Genomic DNA, 19436 nt, shown 5'->3' with positions numbered 1-19436 from the left:
GTGACACACTGAACCGCCTCAGACACCTCACGGTATAGCTACTGGTGAGCCTTCTTTGTAATTGCCTCAATTTGGAGGCTCTAAGACAGATTCTTGGAGATGTTGACACCCAGGAACTTTGTTCTTGGCCCTCTCCACTACTGAGCCCTCAATGAGGACTGGGTTGCATTTCCCTGACTTCCTCCTGAAGTACACAATCGTCTCCTTGGTTTTGCTGATGTTGAGCTCAAGGTTGTCATCACTACACCATTCCACAAGCTGATCTATCTCCCTCCTGTATACTTCCTCATTCTTGTTTGTGATTCTGCCGAAAACTGTGGAGTCATCGGCAAACTTGTAGATAGCATTGGAAATGTGCCTGGCCACACAGTCATGGGTGTACAATGAGTAGAGCAGTGGGCTAAGCAAGCATCCTTGGGGTGCGCCTGTGTTGATGATCAGTGAGGAAATATTATTTCCAATTTGTACTGACCATGGTCTTCCAATGAGAAAATTAAGGATCCTGTTGTTGAAGAGGGTACAGAGGCCTAGAGTTTGTAGCTTCTTGGCCAGCACTGAGGAAGTAATGGTATTAAAGGCCTAGCCGTAGATGATGAAGACCAGCCATATGTATGAATTGCTGCTTTCGAGGTAATCCAGAGCTGAGTGGAGATGCAGCAATATTGTATCTGCCATGGAGAGATCTTGTAGCAATTTCTTTATTGCCCCTCCAGCACCTGGTACTGTCAGATGCTGACTCCCTTGGTGGTGGGGTGGGGGGGGGGGGGTTGGGGGAATGACAATCAGTGCCAATTTAGCAGCTTTGACTACAATGGATGCCTAGACTGCACTCGGGGAGGCTGTGACTAAAATGTGCCAGGTTGGGATGGTTCACTGCCTTTGGAGAGGCAGAGAGTAACCTTTCTGTGGGAATAATGGACCCTACTAACCCCTCAACTGAGACCTAAGGCCCTTTCCAACCTGCGGGATTACCGGAGATGATGATGTGGTTAGTCCTGGTGTCTATCAGTGCCATCCAGTGCTGGGAATTGCCCTTCTCCCAGTGTATGGCCACTGGGATATATGGCCTTGGGTCACCCAGGAGGGACAGGAGTCCTGAATGGACCAGGCCTCCATCCTATAAGAGGAGAGTGGAGGTTTGCCACCTCAAGGGAAATGTCTCCTGCTGCCAGATATGGGTTGGTGCCATGGCGGTTGGGGGGGGTGGGGGGCATCCACGGGCCACTGTGACAGTATATAGATATGTTTTGGGGAGATAAATTGGGGCAGGGTTTTTAGTGTAGGTCACATACAAACACTTTAAAATAAATCTTATTTAAAATACTGGAGCTCTGCTAATGCTGGATATGTTGGCCCCTGAGCCTTTGCAGAAGCTTTGAAGAGTGCTAAAGAAACTTGCTACCATCAGGGTTCTCCAGATGATAACCTCTTTCTTTCAGATCACCACTGAGTTCCTTTTTGTTTCTCTTATTTCAAGTGAAACATTGGACAGCCACTCCTCTCCTCTTGCATGAACCACAAAGGGCTGTGACCAGGCTGAACTAAGCACTCAAAATCTGTCTTCCAAATGGGGTTTTCCACAAGCTTGCCAGTTTGTCCTGCTCCAGTCAGTTGCTTCTGCTGACTGTAATACTGTAGAACTGATCTCTGTCTCTGTCTCTCTCGAGAAAGCCTGTTTGATTCTCTCTGCTTTTCAAAACCCTTCAAGAACAGCAAGTTCCACTCCAGACAGAATGCGGCTCTGACAAGTTCTTTCATCTGTTGCCTTTTTGTAAACAACAATCCATTAGTGAAGTCTCTTGGGCACTCTCCAAAGCTTGTGCAAAGGCTTTGAGGCCCTGACGTGACTAGCATTAGCAGAGCTCCAGTATTTTAAATAAGATCTGTTTTAAAGTGTTTGTATGTGACCTACACTAAACCATGCTCCAATTTATCTTCCAAAAACATATCTATATTCTGTCACACCACATCCCTCGAAATAAGTTATTGCGTGCCTCCGAACTGATCATCATATCTCTGCAGAGAATTGCTGATGTGGGGCTATGATTGAAGCGTCGTTTTTGCATCTCACAAGCTTCTTCATTTTAACATGTATAAAAAATCATTTTACGCAATATGAATCCAAGTTAACACCTCCTCATTGCATTAATTTTACTCTCTGTTCCCTCTCATTTGTAGCTTCCAGAGTTAATTGACCGGTGCAACGCTGGTAAGATGAAAGGAGTCGGGCCTTCTGATCTTGTGGGGGCCTAGATGATTCAAAACACTACATTGCAAATACTTGTTCGCTGACGGTTCCCCATTTCACTTGGTTCCCCACCTGCATTGGTTCCAGACCATTTGACAAAATATACATTTGGAAAGTTTTGAATGTTGGAAGTTTCATGACCTTTCCTGCCTTGCTTTTTTCTGCTGACATGAAGTGGAACGACATGTTTCATGGGCACTCTTAAAATTCAAACCTGGCAGGCGAACCAGCGCAGGATTGATCCACGTGGGACAGACAAAAGTGAAAAGGATGATTGCTTTTTCTGCTTTTTCTTTCAAATGGATGACGCCCCACAGGTATCGGCAAGCCATGGTCTCTGGAGTGACCTCCAACACTCAACTTCAATCACATAAACGTCAATGGCTGGATGATTGAGTGGCTCATCTCTTGGGAGTCAAAAAATGGGAACATCAAAACTGTTAATAGAATGCCCATCATTTGGCCCAATAGCAGCCCCCTTAGGATAAAGCAGAGGACACAACTGGCATTCTATTCACCACCCTAAACCAGAAATACTCCTACGACTTCGATGTGCACCATCTCTAAAATTGAATTTTGCCTAAATTACTTTCTTAGCATCTCCTAAACCAGAGCTTCTACAATCAGTGGGATCATAGGAAAATTGTCATTTCCAGATTTACCTCCAGCTATTCATTCCTTCTTCTTTGCTGGATCTAGATCCAGGGTATTCACCTTCAACAGTATCGTGAGTGTATTAAAAGCAGATGATTGCATTGGATTAAAAGACATCTTCTCAATATCCATTTTGGGTGGTCAATAACTATTTAGCCATTTCAGTGTCACCTGAAAAATGAACTGAACAAATGCGCCAGAACCTTTCATCAAGAATAACTACCAGCTTGTTGTTTTGAGTTGCTCAACCAGTCAGACCGTAAAAATCTTTAAAAATGCTTTATATAGTAATGTGTATAAATATATAATCATATAGTGGACAGAGTACCTTAGGTGAAAACAAAACGATCCTGTGACACTTCTCCTAAAACCAATTCTGAATACTAACATGACTTAGGATTTATTTTTCATTAATTTCTTTGGTTTCTACCTGCAACTCCAACACTGGACGCAGAGTGATTCTTAGACTTTATTTGTATTTCTTTTGGATCACCTGTCATGGAGAGCAGTTTGTTGTCCGACAAGACAGTTGCACTATCAAGTCTTCTGTTCATTTTGACGACAGGTGTAAATGGCATATAGTATCAGATTGCAATGTGAAGATGTGATGGTAATTTTGAGAAATAGTTCTATTGAAAATATTCAACAATAAATCAGTTTTAAGGACATTACTAGAAAAGCGTCAGTGAAGCCATCAGATGGTGTTTCACCAAAATGAATCGCGTGGTTTCGTCTCCAGGCATTATAAGCACGTGCGTTTATCTGAAATGCCAGAGGGAGGGGAAAGTGTGAGGGCACGGCAGACAGAGGAGGTCCATGGCAGGTATAGCAGCTGCTCCCCCCCCACCAATGCCCCGCTGTGTGAGTTCTTGAACGGTGGCTTGTGCCTCCCCCGTGGTTACCCGAATGCCTCCAATTAAATCTTTTCTGATGTCGACTCTGATCTAAGGTCTGCCCTGAGGGATTCAGGGGCCACCTCTGGTGGGGGAAGAGCAGAGTGGAGGGTGGTCTGGGCCAGAGTGGGTGGTGCATTGGAAGCTCCACCCTTATGGGGCTCCCTCCCCCCGCAATGCTTTTTCTGGAGAGCATACATGTTGGACATGGGGATCCCATGAATGCGCCATAATCCATGCCACCATGTGTTAGGGATATGTCTATTTCTCTGAATCATCAGCAGGGTGGCTTCACTGAGCTTTGTTTCAGCCCTGCAAGCTTGAGTGGGTGCTCTACTTTCCTGTTAGCCTGTGCTTCTCCCCATTCCCCTCTCGTACCTTCATTTCCCCTCCCCTTCCCCATTCTCCTTTCCCCACCATTTTGTTCAGGCACTCCTGAGGAAGGGCTGAGGCCTGAAACGCCAATGGCTTTTGTGGAGGCAGTGTGTTCCTTTGGGCTTCTCCAGCACTTTTATGCTCTGTACTATATCCCAGAGTCATGCCTCAGGCCCCTCATGCCGACCCACTCTAGTCCCACCTGCCTGTATTGGCCCTTATCCCTCTAAACCCATTCTATCCACGTATCCATCCAATTTTAAACATTGCAATACCTGATTCATCCACCTCCTCCAGCAGTCCTTTCCAGACATCCACCACCCTCTATGCCTCAGGTTCCTGTTAAGTCTCTCCCCCTTCCTTCCCTCTCCTACTAGAGATCTGCCCTCTCCCCATCACTTCTTAGCTTTTTTCTATTTTAACCTCCCAGCAGTATCCACCTCTGACCTCTTTCCTGCTCCACCCCCCTGCCCCTCCCTCCCTCCCTCCTCTCCTCTTCTCATGCCCTCCCCCTCCTATTTTATTTAGGCACCTGCCTCCTTTTTTCTCATAATTTGATGAAGGCCTCAGCCCGAAACGTTGTTTACTCTTTACTTCCTATGGATGCTGCATGAACCTCTGAGTTTCCCCAGCACATTTGCAATCTGCAGCAAGAACTCAGCAGGTCAAGCAGCATCAGTGGGAGATAAAGAACGGTGAGAACCAAAACATCTTGGTGAAGGGTTCCAGCTGGAACATCAACACTTCTTTTTCTCCTACTGCCACAATTCCAAATTCCAGTTCCATAAATTTGCCAAGTTACCTGACTGATTGGTTTTTACTACCATAAACAGATGGGCATGTCTCATGTTTCTGAGTTCCTCCAACAGATTATTTATTGGCTTGAAACTTATCAGTGATTGCCAATGGGAAATGGTTCTCTTGGGTTCTTTGAAATGCATTTTTCAGGTAGCTAGCAGGTGGTTGTGCAGTGGAACTACTGTTAATACTGTTTGTATGTGTGGGGCTGGCCTGCCCCTTGCTAATGGTACCTGGAGCTCCTCCCTCCGTGATTCCCCTAATAAAGGTGGCAACGCTCGGGTCAGAAACATGAGACATGCCCGTCTGTTTATGGTAGTAAAAGCCAATCAGTCAGGTAACTTCCAGTCTTTAGAGCTATTGATAGCACATCAATTTTATTACCATAATTTATTTTTGGAATGGACAAGTTACTGAGACTGGAGAGGCTGGAAATTCACCTGCATTCACCAGAAGCCTCTGACGTCCGAATTTTGGCTACGCTGCTTCATCGTGTTTCTGCAGGCCTCCACCGCGACCGTCCATTCCGATGCAGACAAGCTGCACTTATTGCTCTCACAAGTCAGACACCGCATTTACCTGATCGTCAGAAACTGGGAGACATTCACTAAAGCAATGGACATTCTGAAAGGCCAGTCCTTGGCCTAGGTGAATGAAGTCTACTCCAGGCACATCCTAAGCAGCCACCCGGGGAGTCGATCGATGATTACCTTCGGGTCCTGCTAGACTTAGGATGGGCCTGTGGCTGCAAGGCCGTGTCAGCTGAAGAGTATGTGGAGGAGCTGATCCGAGATGCCTGTGTAGCAGACATCAGATTTATTACATTTGCCAGTGACTGCTAGAACAGGGTGAGCTGAAGCTGCAGAAAGCCAGCGAACTAGCTAAAACCCTAGAAGTAGCCCTCCGCCACGCGGACTCTTTCTCGACTGATAACGCGGCTGCTGTGTGGAGTCTACAGGCTCATAATTAAATTGTGTACTAATAAACCCATTTTAAAATAAAACATTAAATTTGTTGCATAAATATATCAAGACATAATGGTTAAATCATGGAGCAGTCCCGTTCTTTTACACTGATCACACACACACCCTTGCTAATGGTTATGAAAAATTGTTTAACTGAAAACTTGAACTAACCAATGCAATTTGGAGCACAATTCCAAATTCCAGTTCCATAAATTTGCCAAGTTACCTGACTGATTGGTTTTTACTCCATAAACAGATGGGCATGTCTCATGTTTCTGACCCGAGCGTTGCCACCTTTATTAGGGGAATCACTGGGAGAGGAGCTACAGGAACCATTAGCAAGGGGCAGGCCAGCCCCACACATAAAAACAGTATTATCATTTCAATGATCAGATAAACACAAAATACAAAACTGTGATCAACTGGAATGTGCATCTCATCAGACATCACATTGTTTCTTTCTTTTTGCTCAACCTTTTAGGCGACTGAGAAGCTGGAACTGATATTAGTGAATTCGGGAGCAAAAAAAAGGCTCTTGATTAAAAAATCCTGGTGTTTCACGATGGCAAAGCATACACAGTAATCTGTTTATTGTGCAGATCAACACAAAATTCACAATCTGACATCCATAACCCCAAGATTAGCAGGATTTAGCCTGATGAACAATGATGTTAAACATGAAGCCTCCTCACGGAGCAAAACCTTTTTTTGATAGCTAAAGTATTTACTTGCAGATGAAATAGGCATCACAGAAACAATGCCAGAGCTTTGTGTCAAAGATTTTGTTGTACAATGAATGCAAACAGCTTCCTCTTCAACCTGGCTCTTCAGAAAATGTAAAATTTTGTTCTTCTCGCCACGGAGAAAAGACGATTTTAATCTGCAGTAAAAATAGTCACTGGATTAGAAGTTCAGACAAAAATCAGATAAAGTGTAGGGATTGGGTGATGTATTGGGTTAGATGTTTACCTTTTACCTCGATCATTGAAGTTAACCTGACCCAGATTAATAGGCAGAAGGTCTCCTGTCTCTGAAGATCCTACATAAATTAGTTCTAATCACTTCAATGAGAAAAAAAAACAGGCAAAACCTTATACTGCAAAATAATCTCGTCTGTCAGTTGTCAGTAAGGCTATTAAGGAAAAAGCGGCTGGTAATTGGATGGAGTAGAGCAGGGGTGAGCAACCTTTTATAAAAAACTCACATTCTACCTTAAGTAATTCCTATGCCAGAGGTGCTCTGTGATTAGTAAGGGATTGCTTAAGGTGATATGTGAATGGAAAGTAAAAAGTTTGAAAACCACTGTTTTAATCATCCCTAATTGGCTTGTTATGTGCATGGTTTCATTACTCCAAAGGAAATGGGCCAATGACAATTTTTCTCAAGGAAAGTATTTCAGGTTGAGCAGTGGTTCTCAACCTTCCTTTCCCACCCACATGGCACCGTAAGCAATCCCTTACTAATCATAGAGCATTTATGGCATAGGGATTACTCAAAGTGGAATATGAGTTTTTGAAAAATATCCTGGTGTAGAGAATAAGAATATATGTAGAGCTCATTGGTATGATGTGGATTTACATTGGTCATGAGAACATTCATGATTGACAACTGTCATAGAACTTTTACAAAGCTTTGTTGAACATTGAACACTAAATTTCCTGTGCTTTGTTGAGAATTGAGAGGATTCCAATTAAATCCACTAGGTCCATTATATTACCTAGGGACTAATGAACTAATTCCAATGTTACCATCAAACTACTGTGACACGGACCATCTCTGAACTCATCACTTCCAGTTATCTCCCTTGCACGGCCTCCAACTTCAATGTTTCACAGCCCTGCATTTCCAGATTCTACCTCCTTCCCAAGATCCACTCCAAATGTCCCAGAAGACTTATCTAATCTGCCTTCTCCTGCCTCACTGAACAGATATCCACTTATCTTGACTCTGTTTTGTCCCCTCTAGTCCAGTCCCTTCCCACCTACATCCGTGATAATTCACATGCTCTCTATCACTTCAACAACTTCCAGTTCCTTGAACTTGACTGCCCCAACTTTACCATGGTCATCCAATCACTATACACCTCTATCACCCATACCCATTGGCTCAAAACCCTTTGTTTCTTTCTTGTCAACAGACCCCCCTCCACCACCACCATTCTCCAGCTGCCAGAAATGGTCTTTACCCTCATTAACCTCTTCTTTGACACATCCCATTTTCTCCAAGTCAAAGCGGTAACCATGGGTACCTGCCCGAGCCCCAACTATGCCTGCCCTTTTGTTGGCTTTGTGGAACGTTTCATGCTACAAGCCTACACAGGTAAGGCTCCTCACCTTTTCCTCCACTTCATTGACAATTGCATTGATGCTTCCTCATGCACCCATGATGAGCTCATTGACTTTATCCACTTTGCTACCAACTTCCACCCAGACCTCAAATTCACTTGGTCCATCTCTTGCCACACTCTCCCCTTTCTCCACCTCTCTGTCTCCATCTCAGGAGACAAATTCTCAACTGACATAATCTACAAACCTACCAACTCACTCAGCTACCTCGAGTATATCTCTTCACACCCTTGGGTTATCCTCCAGACTGACGCAGTCTATGTTGAATGTGACATTTGTTTTATTCCATTCTTAAGGCCCTTTTTCAGCACTGTTCCAAAGTGATTACAAGTGAAGTTACTTTTAAAATTAATGTAGTCAGAAACTCAGTAGGTCAGGCTACATGTGTGGAAAGAGAAACACTATTAACATTTAGAATTGAAACCTCCCACCAAGACTGAAAAGGTGAGGGAATGGGGAGAGAATGTCTTTTATAAGATAGAGACCACAATTGTCTCGATGTCTACGGCTGTTGGTGCTGTCCCAGAGAGCAGGTCATGTGTGAGAGAGGGATACAAAGCTGGGAGATACATTTGCAGGAAATAGCAGCAGATCAGATAGCATCTGTGGGGAAGGAAAAACAAAGTCCGTGTTAAAGGACGATGACCGTTTCTCAGATCTAGCCAATATCAACACAAAGAAAGGATGGTTAGCTGACAATGTTGCATTCAATACAGAGGTCTCTAATGTGGCCAGAATGGGGCTGTTCCTTGAGATTATGTTGGTCTCTATTGGAAGAAGCTAAAGAGATCAGAATGGGTTGGGGATGGAGAACTAAAATGCCAGGAGACTAGAAGCTCTGAATCTGAACCGCTACAATAGCTTCTTCCTGCAGGCTGTGAGATTGATGAACAGTATCCTGTATCAAGTGCACTTTCCCAAAATATTTAAATAGTTAATATCTTTATGTATATATGTGATTATTATGTGCTCTGTATTGTGTATACGTATGCAACGTTGTCTGAAGAAATGCTGTTTCATCGGGTTGTCAATGTACAGTCAGGTGATATTGAACTTGAACTTGAGTCCTACACAGGAAAGAAAAAGTGGGGACAGTAATGTGTGATTGAGGAGATTTAGGCAGGATAGCATTGGAGCCTGTAGACTTGCAATGGACATTGAATGCACTTTCTCCTAATTAAATGGTAGCAGAGAAGTGAGAGATGGAAAGTGGGAGCAGCGTGGAAACTGGCAATGAATTTTTTGACAATGAAATTTTGTCAGTGAGCTGACTGACTGCATCACAGTCTTGTACGGGAACCACAATATCTCTGAGCAGAAAGCCCTGCAAAAGATAGTGGACACAGTCCAGGATATCAAAGGAAAAACTCTCTCCATGATTGAGAAAATCTACATGGAATGGTGTCGTCAAAGAGCAGCAGCAATCTTCACGGACATGCCCTGTTCTTGCAGCTGCCATCAGGAAAGAGGTATCGGTGCCACAAAACTTAAACCACCAGGTTCAGGAACAGTTGCTACTCCTCAGCCATCAGACTCCTCAATCAGAGAGTCATTTAAGGCATAGCCATTACTTGGAAATCAGATTCAGATTTAGGCATGGAGAGATAGCATGCTGAACTTCATAGCTGCATTCTACTTGAGAAGATACTTACAATTTATGTAATAAATATCAATATTTAAGAAAATATGGAGCCTATATTCACAATATGTTGGTCTGAAAATGTAATGGCTCCATTATTGCAATCAAGACTTTATGCTGTATTATTTGTTTTCTAACTGCCAAACTGCCAAAATGTTTGGCCTGGAAGTCAGCCTGAAGAAAACTGAGGTCCTCCATCAGCCAGCTCCCCACCATGACTACCAGCCCCCCCACATCTCCATCGGGCACACAAAACTCAAAACGGTCAACCAGTTTACCTATCTCGGCTGCACCATTTCATCAGATGCAAGGATCGACAATGAGATAGACAACAGACTCGCCAAGGCAAATAGCGCCTTTGGAAGACTACACAAAAGAGTCTGGAAAAACAACCAACTGAAAAACCTCACAAAGATAAGCGTATACAGAGCCGTTGTCATACCCACACTCCTGTTCGGCTCCGAATCATGGGTCCTCTACCGGCACCACCTACGGCTCCTAGAACGCTTCCACCAGCGTTGTCTCCGCTCCATCCTCAACATCCATTGGAGCGCTCACACCCCTAACGTCGAGGTACTCGAGATGGCAGAGGTCGACAGCATCGAGTCCACGCTGCTGAAGATCCAGCTGCGCTGGATGGGTCATGTCTCCAGAATGGAGGACCATCGCCTTCCCAAGATCGTATTATATGGCGAGCTCTCCACTGGCCACCGTGACAGAGGTGCACCAAAGAAAAGGTACAAGGACTGCCTAAAGAAATCTCTTGGTGCCTGCCACATTGACCACCGCCAGTGGGCTGATAACGCCTCAAACCGTGCATCTTGGCGCCTCACAGTTTGGCGGGCAGCAGCCTCCTTTGAAGAAGACCGCAGAGCCCACCTCACTGACAAAAGGCAAAGGAGGAAAAACCCAACACCCAACCCCAACCAACCAATTTTCCCTTGCAACCGCTGCAATCGTGTCTGCCTGTCCCGCATCGGACTGGTCAGCCACAAACGAGCCTGCAGCTGACGTGGACTTTTTTACCCCCTCCATAAATCTTCGTCCGCGAAGCCAAGCCAAAAAAAAAAAAAAAGAAAGATTTGTTTTCTAGACATTCTCCACACTTTATTTTTCTTAAATTCTTTTTTCCTTTTTTTGGTATATTCTGAGGTGGAGGGTGGGTGGAGTGTGGACGGAAGGGAATGGGGTGGGGGGGGGGCAGTGTTACATATATAGTTCACATGTATAATTTTTGTAGTTTTATTGAATATATATATGTTGATGTGGTTTTAAATTCTTAAATAAAATATTTTAAAAAAGAGTTATTTAAGAACTCTTCCTTTGCACATTAATTATTATTGAATACACTAGAACATGTAATAGCCCAAATATGCCTGGGATGGGACTGGTCAGTGCTTAGAGGGGAGCCCACTTAGGAACCAGGTGGTGTAGGTTTCTGTGAGGGGCACTGGACAAAGTGGGACTCTGTCTGCCTTACTGTGGACAAAAATGAAAGAATTTTATGTATGTTACATTCTAAATGTAGTATGATGTGATAATAATGGAACCTTCACCTTATTTCTGTATTGCACAGTTTGTTTGCATTTCCTTATTGTTTACATTCCTCTCTTTTGTATACGCATCTTGAGTACAGTTTGTATTTTTTGCATTATCAATAAGTGGAAATTCTACCTGGCCCGCAGGAAAAAGTAGCTCAGGGTTGTATATGAAGTCACTTTGACCCAGCAGTGCCAACCATCAGATGCAGGGTTGGAAAGAATGCAACCTGAGGTGATTTGGGGAGAGAAGATAGAATGGAATGGCTTATTGCACAGGACCTGGCTCATGGCTTGGTGCTGCGGTCTACCAGTTGCATTGCTGTGCTGTCCTTGTGGTAGAGCCAAAGAAATTTTCTTGGCAAACTTTGTTCCTCAGTCAATAAGACAGGCCAACATCTTTCCCAGTATCTTGCTTTTAAAGCTGACGTTCTCAGACCTTCACACATGTGCAGATTACAGGCCCAGTATCTGCCTCTCAGGAAATTCAGCTAGGCACTTCCCGCCATGAATTATACTCGCCCCATTTTCAATCTTTTTATTGAGTTTTATAGAACAAGCACACATTGTATAAAGAACGCGAGGTTACCAAATGTGAAGATTATAAGTACATTGCCAAAAAAAAAACAATAGCGATATACCCCTTCCCCATACAATGCTGTCAGAAAGACAAAAAAAAAAGAACTTTAACCCCTTACCAATAAAACCTGGAGTGTTTTGACATAAAACTAAAGGTAGGATAACTCTGCTGAATCTATAAAACATTACTAACTTAAGGAAAAACATTCAATGATCAAGACAAACAGATTTAATGAGCATGAAAATAGTCCATAAAAGGACTCCAAATTTTATGAAAATTAGTGCAGTATATAACGTGGAACACCTGTTATTTTCTAAATTAAGTCAAGACATGACATATCCACTGAGTACCAGTGGGTGGAACACGATCTTTCCATCTATGTAGGATAGCGCTTCCTGCCATAAGAGTTCTAAATCGTATGACTTGACAATCAGATGAAGAAAATAGCTCGTTAATATCATCTACCACCCCAAACAAAGCCATTAAAGGATTATGTCAAAGAGTTACAAATACTATTATTGACAAAACATAAAAAAATCTTCCTCCAATAAGGTTCAAGAGTTCAACAAGACCAGAACATATGCATCAAGGTTGCTTCCCCAACATTACATCTCTCACATTAGGGATTTAGATCATGAAATATACTGTTTTGGGCCCAGAGGACCCTAAATCCCAGCAGCATAGAAATTCACCAATACCAATGGTTACTTAAACAAAAGTTATTTTTAATTGTCTTTAAACATGAAAACAGGATCAAAGTTTAATTGTTGCTATTAACTTAAATTAACCTAATTTAATCCCCTTCTAATTCTAAGCTCATGTGTATGTAATGTGTGTATAAGTTCAGAAAAGTTCTTTGATTCACAGTCCAATCTCACTTCTCACTCTTCCAAATTCACTGGTATCAGGCAATTCTTATACTGTCCACAGAATTTAACATTTGTGAATTTCACCAGGTTTTGGTGCTTGAAAGGTAAATGGTTACTGCTCCGGAAGGTTATTTTTGGTTTTCAAAGGAGATTTGTTGCTCGTTGGACACAAACTGATTCATTCCGATCAGCCACTTCAGTATCTTGCTGACGAAACTTTCCCCATCAGTGTTTTCCAGATAATAACCTCTTTCTTTCAGGTCACCACAGAGTTCCTTTTAGTTTCCCTTATTTCAAGTGAAACATTATACAGCCAGCCATCTCCTCTTGTGTGAACCACAAGGGCTTTGACCAAGCTGAACTAAGAACTTACAACCATCTTCAAAATGTTTTTTTCCACAAGCTCACCAGCTTGTCCTGTTCCAGTCCCAGCTGGTGCTGCTGAACTGTAAAACTTTAGAACTGAATTCTCTCTCTCTCTCAGAGAAGAGCCTGTTTGATATTCTCTGCTTGCAAAACCACATGATCCTCCTAGAACAGCAAACTGCATTTAGACAGAATGCAGCACTGGACCCAATCTTCTGAGTTAATTCATTTGTTGCTTTCCAAAACAATAATCCATTACTCCACAGCATGTTGGACTCCACACCTACTTGTGAAGTCCTTATATGCATTCTTCAAAGTTTTTTCAAAGGCACCCGGAGCCTGGACTATCTGGTTTGAGCAGCGCTCTGGCATTTTCAATGAGATGTGTTGTGAAGTGTTTGTATCTTTCTGTGACCTACACTAAAAAATCTGCCACTATTTATCTCCTTGAAAACATCTATATACTATATAAAATATAACATCATCTGCCATAGTACCTTGTGCCATTTTCCACATTGGATCCCCACTCCTGATGCCACAGTTATTTAGATGCTTGCCTGGAGAGACAGTCAAGTTGTGGGTGTAGCCCCACCAAGTCTTTCCCTGTAGACACATCAGTTGGACCTCGGGCAGATCCCAGACCGGTGCTGGGAACACAGCTAATGGGTCTAATTTAGGAAAGCACACCATCTCTCTCGCATGTTTGCATTGACCCCAGACGGTGACCCATACCCAACCCCATCCCACACGTACCCAGACAACCCTTCATTTGACCTTCCTTCCACAACCAGGACACCAGTCACCAACCAAAAGCTCATTTATTCATTTAGCACTGGATAGGTTACCCTCATTTTCTGGCCCATCCCCATAGACAATGGCTAATGCTGCATCCCTCTACCCAGCCCTGCTATCCCCTAACCCCCCACTGCTGTCTCAACAGCTAACTCTGGTGATGATTTCCCTTCCCAATAGGGCAACATGATTGGTGTAGAAGTCAGTGCAACTCCTTTACAGCACCAACAATCAGGACCGGACTTGGGTTTGAATCCCATCCTGTTTGTAAGGAGTTTGTATGTTCTCCCTGTGTCTGTGTGGATTTTTTCCAGGGGCTCCATTTTCCTCCCACCCTTTGAAAACCGGGGCTGTAGGTTAACGGCATGTAAATTGGGTGGCACAAACACGTAGGGATGAATTGACCTGTTTCTATGCTATATGTCTAAATTTAAAATGTTAAAATCACAATCTTCTCTATACACTGGGCCTCCCTACCCAACCCACCCCAGGACATACCTTATATTGTATACATGGCCTGCCATGTCACATGAAGGAAGTCAAATTAATTGCATCAGACACCTTTGGGTTCAAAGGATGAAGATTGCAATTGTCATCATCTCAGCAGTTGGTTAATACATGATTTGATGGAAGTTCAGGGAACTATCTGAATATCATCTTGTCGCACTTTCTGGGAGCTTGTATCTACGCAAGCCACCTGTACTACCAATCAACCACAATCAGACAGAGAATCGTGATTAATAGGCTTTAATCACATTAAAATGTCAGCACAGCTTGCATGACACTGGTCCAGTTCCAAGGCAGGTACTGAGGGAGAGATTTGGGCATGACAGCCTTTATGGGGATACCTGGGAGGGAGGAGTCACAGGTTCAGGGGGTGGGCCAGCCCATACAGCACATACATACATCTATACATATAGTGGGAGCACCATACCATCCAGTATGACAAGCACTGTCTTGGCATTGAGCCTGTGAAAAAATGTTCATGAGTCCTTTCTTTGTTCCTGTCTCTTATTTATGATTTTTTTGAACAGATTTCATGGGATTTTACCATTATGAATAGTCTCCAATGTCCTGACATTGATCATTTACACAGAAAGAACCAAAACTTAAACTTCCATTTCTGTCCACGGCATTGCGGTATGTAAAGAGGTGAGACATACAGCGACACTGTGTCGATGTTGACTACGACGTAAAACATACGTGTGATGTACAGCGCCAATGCGTCGATGTCGACTGGTCACATTCATCAATTTTGTATCGTTAGTCCAGTTGGTCCCAGAATGCCTTGAGTGTAGTTTACACTGCAAGTGTTCCAGGAAAATTACTAGGGGTCTAGGAGGAAAAAAGTCAGAATTGGAATGGCGCCCCCATTCCAGTTCTGAGCTTTTTACACAGCATCCGTTCCGGGAAAATGGGAACGGCTGCATAAAAAAAACATAATTGACAACTCATCTTGTGTTTTATTGCCTCTTGTCTTTTTTGGATAGAGTGATCCATGAATCTTCTCTCATATCATTTTGACCCACCCTTCCCTCTCGCTCAAATTCCTCCTGCCAGCCTGCTGCCTTCTTGGCAAAGATTTCAGCTGCAGAAACAACAAAAGCGTCATTTGTTTGCTGACAGGTTTAAAAAAAAAGTTGGGAGAGATTTCCATTAGACCCAAGAATGATTCAGCAGGGTGTTCTACTCCAACTTTGAGGAGCTTGCAATGATAGTCAGGCTCTTCACGCAGCACTAATGGAGTGTTTAAAACATGATCTCACAAATAAATCAAAGGAAGAATTAGCTGGGGTTATCCTAGCACCTTGCCTGAGGCTCAAACTAATCCGAACCTGGGAGAAATTATAGTGGTTAAGCATTTAATGGCCAAAGTCAGTGTGATTATGGAGACATGCCCCACAGCTAACTGATGGTGCCGAGAAACTGCCTTGAAATGGAACTGGATCAGCCACTGAGGGTATAATCCTCCTTCTCTCTCCCTTTCTTGCTTTATTTCTCACAAACACACAAAGACAACATTAATTCACTGTGTAAATACTCCTTCCAGTGCTTTACAAGCTGTTCCTACACAAATCAATGAAAGTACTGTAGGTTCACTTGCATTTTTTTCTCAACGACCAAACCTGCACTTTGCAGATACACGCTTTTAATCTTAATCCCACTTTTTACAATCGGTGTCCTATTTAACTCAGTCCAGCTACCAAGTAGAATATTGTGGGGAAATCCAGTTCTTGCAAAGTGACAAACTTTTTTCGTAGACCATTTTAACAGGTTATGTCAGGGTCTTGGCAACAAACCTGCTTTTGAACGGCTTGAAGATGACAGAGTTCAAAAGGCTGTTCTCAGCACTTCAGGTTTAAGCAGTCTTTTAAAGCACTTGTTTGAGCTAAACCCTTCTTTTCCCTCTAGATATTACCAGCCAGCCACTGGGTTTGGTTCAGCTCTTATATTTCGGATTTATTGTCAGAGAAAATACATGACATCACATACAACTCTGAGATTCTTTTTCCTGCGGGCCAGGCAGAATTATCATTTATTGAAAAAAAATACTGGATGCAATATGCACATGTAAACAAATAAAGAAAGGTAAACAAACTGACTGTACAATATAAAGAGATAAAAGGGTGGGACGGATAGCGTAGTGGTTAGTGCAACACCATTACGGAGCCAGCGATCGGGGTTCAAATCCCATGCTGTCTGTGGGCTCCCACTGTCCAAAGCGTACAACCAGCTGTAGGTCAATTGAGTCTAATGGATGGCACAGGCTCGTGGGCCAAAGTGGCCTGTTTACCATGCTATGCCTAAATTTTAAATTTAAATTTAAAGTGCAAAAGTAAGAGTTCTTAAATGAGTCCCTGATTGAGTTTGTTGTCGAGGAGTCTGATGGTGGGGGGAGGGGGGGTGGGTAGCAGCTGTTCCAGAACCTTGTGGCACCTACACCTCTTTCCTTTTTTTTATTTAAAAAGAAAATAGAAACATAGTATACAATATAAAAATAGAGAAAGAAAATTTTTCATTAATATGCATCCCCCCTCCACCCTTACAACCAGCTCCCTTAAAGGGAGCAAAAAATTTAAAAAAAAATTATATATTAATTTTTAAAAATGTTAACAACATTTCAGAGTATATCTAAATGCATATATTTCAAATATGGAGACCACTTACTAACAAACGAAGAATAATTATCATGTAAATTATAAGTAATTTTTTCCATAACAATACATACTTACAATTCATTATGCCAATGTGCTATATTAATCTCAGTATCATCTTTCCAAGTACTAGCAACATATTTACACGCTACTGATAATACCAAACATACAAAAGCCATTTGAATTTTATCCAATCCCATTCCTCTTAACGAATATAAATTTCCCAACAAAAAATCGATGGATCTAACAGTAGTATAAAATTATATAATTTCTCCAAAACGACTTTAATTCCTTGCCAAAATGATTAAACTTTAACACAATTCCAGACAGCATGTAAAAAAGTTCCAATACATGAACCACATCTAAAACAAGAATCCGAATAACTAAACCCATTTTTTTTTAACTTTTCTGGGGTCAAATATAATTGATGTAAAAAATTATAATTAACCATTCCATTTCACATGTTGATCAATTTAATGACATTGTCTTGACACATACTCGCCCAATCTTCTTCAGGAAAAAAATACTAAATCACTCTCCCATTTAAGTTTAGATTTCTCCCAATCTGGCTTATCCATACTATCTTGAAACAAATTATACATAACTGAAATATAACCCTTTTTCGATATAGAGGAAATCAAAGATTCAAATCTCGACAAAGTAGGTAAAAGCATCTCTCTACCATAACCTTTAACAAAGTTCTAAGTTGATAACATGCAAACAAAGAATTTACAGGTATATCAAATATTTCCCTCAATTGATTAAAAGAAAGAAATTGCTCATCTACAAAACAATCTTGTATTGTATTCTTGTATCTTGTATTCTTTAGGATCCCAAATCTTTAAATGATTGTTAAACATTGAAAAAGGAATAAGCTGATTATTATACAGTGAAGTTAAAATAGATAATTTACCTTTCAACCCTAACACCCTATTTCTTTTAGCCAAATCTTTAATAAATGTTTCAATATTGGCATATCATATTGCTGTAGCAAATTCGAATTCCAATGAAATATAAATTCATGTATTTCAACCCTAGGAATACACGCCATCTCCACTTTAGCCCAGCTAGGAGGCTGATCTAAATCCATCAATCTACTAATGAACTTTAACTGGGCTGCTTCATAATAATTTTGAAAATGTTGTAGATGTAATCCACCCAATGTGTACTTCCATGTAAGTCTATGCAACGCCATTTGAGCTAATTTACCTTTCCATAAAAACTCTCTCACTGCTTTATTCAGATCTTGAAAAAAACTCTTAGAAAGTAAACAAGGTAGTGACTGGAATAAATATTGAATTTGAGGAAAAATATTCATTTTAATACAGTTAACCCGACTAATCAAAGTTAATGGAAGATCTTTCCACTCAATCAAATCTGCTTTAATCTGTCTTAATATAGGTCCATAATTTAATTGATATAATGATTGATAATTCATATCCATAATCACACCTAAATATTTTATTTTACTTGTCCACCTTAATTTTATAATTGTTTTAAATTCAGAATAATCTCCCACTCCAACTGTTAAAATTTCACTTTTATCCCAATTAACTTTATAACCTGATAATTCTCCAAATTTCAACAAACACTCTTGCAATTATTTCAATGTCCGATCCAGTTCCATCAAATATACCAACTCGTTAATTTTATATTCTTCATTTTTAACCCACATCCCTCTAATTTCTTCATTTTGTCTAATAGACTGAGCTAACAGTTCAATAACCAATGCAAATAAGGCTGGTGACAATGGGCAGCCCTGTCGAGTTGAACGAGTAAATTTAAATGGTAAAGAAATCTGTCCATTAGTCACCACCCTAGCAATCGGGTTCGTATATAAAGCCTTAACCCAACCAATAAAAAAGGCCTTATATTTTTTGGATTTCTATCCAGTAAAGGGTCGAGAACACAATTAAAATCACCACCAACTAAAACATTTTCATTAGCTTGAATTAACAATAAAAAAGCTTCTGAAATAAACCGCTCATCATCTATATTAGCAGCATAAAGATTCAACAAAGTCCACAATTCAGCAAAACTTTTACAATTCAACCTACATCTCTTTCCTGATGACAACAGCAAGAATAGAGTGTGTGCTAGGTGGTGTGGATCCTTGATGGTTTCTGCTGCTCTCTGATGGCTGTGTTCCCTGTACTTGTGATGTCCTGGGCTGTGTCCACTACCTTTTAGAGGGCTTTACAGTCAGGGGTATTGATATC

Source organism: Narcine bancroftii, chromosome 9, assembly GCF_036971445.1.
Source record: "Narcine bancroftii isolate sNarBan1 chromosome 9, sNarBan1.hap1, whole genome shotgun sequence".
Taxonomy (NCBI): domain Eukaryota; kingdom Metazoa; phylum Chordata; class Chondrichthyes; order Torpediniformes; family Narcinidae; genus Narcine; species Narcine bancroftii.
The sequence above is the reverse complement of the archived record's forward strand: the minus strand, read 5'-3'. Positions refer to the sequence as shown.